General features: G+C 36.5%; 1 long non-coding RNA gene across 1 annotated transcript in view; it reads left to right on the top strand.

Annotated features, from left to right (window-relative positions):
* The window catches only part of LOC103131383 (uncharacterized), an 8,570-nt gene extending 7,038 nt beyond the window's left edge, over positions 1-1,532 (top strand). Inside the window, exon 3 of the long non-coding RNA XR_475374.2 lies at positions 853-1,532. This is a non-coding gene — a long non-coding RNA (uncharacterized LOC103131383). The remainder of the gene's footprint in view (positions 1-852) is intronic.
* The last annotated feature ends 195 nt before the right edge of the window (positions 1,533-1,727 follow it).

Genomic DNA, 1,727 nt, shown 5'->3' with positions numbered 1-1,727 from the left:
TTAAAACCCATTTTGTCCCTATTCTCAAGAATCACTGTTATATGACAATTATATAAAATACATTTAACATGCAGTCGGAGCCCCTCAGATACCGAGCAGTAACTTAAGAACAGCCGAGAGCAGCACCGCTTCAGCCCGATCCAAACCACACAGGTAGTCAGATTAAGGTCCAAAACCTTCGCTTTACAGCCGTTTAACTTTCAACGATCCACAGGAAAAAGCCACTGAACAAATGGTACAAATCAAGTATTTCCCGAATCCCGAACATATGACATCTACCTTTGCTGTTTCATAATTATTATCCACGTTAGAGTGAATTTTTCCCTTGGCTGCTATAATCTGTTCTTGAGTTACACAGTGTAATTTCTTTTTTCCCCTCTGAGATTCTGCTTAGAAAATGAGGTTATGAAGTTACATCCTCCTGCTGCTTTTTGTTTTTAAAATAATAAATTTAGGTTTGCCTCGATTTTATAAACTAATGCGTCTTATATGCGTCATTTTTTGTATTACTGTTGGTACAGATATCAGGTGAACACTGTGCTTTGCCTGCTAGTAGTTTAAATTAATTTCAGCTGCACACTTTCAAGAGTATTCAGATTTTAACATGCATTTCTAAGTAGTATTTTAGTTCACTCTTACTCAGTAACTTCAGTGTTGTTACACCTCTGAAACATGTTTTGCAGTTTCTTTGTGATACCAGAACTATTTCACTTAAACGTTTAATTTCCTGAGATATTGTCAATTTATTTTCAAGCAAAACTCTCGAAAAGAGCTGAGGATTTATTAGTTTTGATTATATTGTGCAGCTAAATATGAACACTTATTAGTTTTTTGTGTGTTTTTAATTTTCAGGTTTGCATCGCAACACCTCGTGTTTCTGAGCCATGATCGCTGTGCCGATTACCTTTCCATTGGATCCAAGCACCTGGACCAGCTGAAGGCGTCCATCAGTCCACGGATCATCACAACGTGGACTAACTTTTTATTTACTTGGTTAAACTATGATCTTCAAGCTGGAGCACCAGATATGCAAAAATCTACCTGCAGACTTTGTTGGCAGACAAAGTCTGCATGCAGACACTGCAGACATCCTGGACGGGGCTGAGCCGCTCTTCCTCTCTCCTCTTCCTCTCCTCCAGAGTGACGAGTTTTCATCACCAGTAAAGGCAAACAGGTCTGATGTCTGATTAGCTGCTAGGAAGTATATTATATATTCACTGTTCATTTTATCCTGTTTGTACCTACAATAAAACTGACTCTCATTTGTAATACTCTACATTTCACAAACCTTTTTTCCTTTTTTCTGTGTTTATATTTTATCAAGTATTTATTTGCATGTAGATCAGGAATTCAAGTGAGATGTTAAAATGCAACACATTTGGGTAAAACCAGCAAAGAAATGTGAATATTAAGTAATATGTAGTTAGTCGTATAATTTAATATACTGAATAAGGCTGGATGATATGACTTACAATATTTTTTTCATATCAGATTAGATTTTAATCGATTCCTCCTGCCCTCAATTTCTATAGTAAAATCACAGACACACAAACAAAAAGCAAGAGTTGATGTCATTTTCTTGAACTATTGTTCATTAATCAGTGGATTATTTTAACCACAACCTAAATCACATGTGTCAAACTCAAGGCCCGCCCAGCGTTTTATAGGTCCATGATTGACTTAAAATAGGTTTTGAGCACGAATTGACTACAAACTACAGCTCCCAC

This window comes from Poecilia formosa, unplaced genomic scaffold (genome assembly GCF_000485575.1).
Source record: "Poecilia formosa unplaced genomic scaffold, Poecilia_formosa-5.1.2 Scaffold751, whole genome shotgun sequence".
Taxonomy (NCBI): Eukaryota; Metazoa; Chordata; class Actinopteri; order Cyprinodontiformes; family Poeciliidae; genus Poecilia; species Poecilia formosa.
This window is presented reverse-complemented; position numbering and strand designations above follow the sequence as displayed.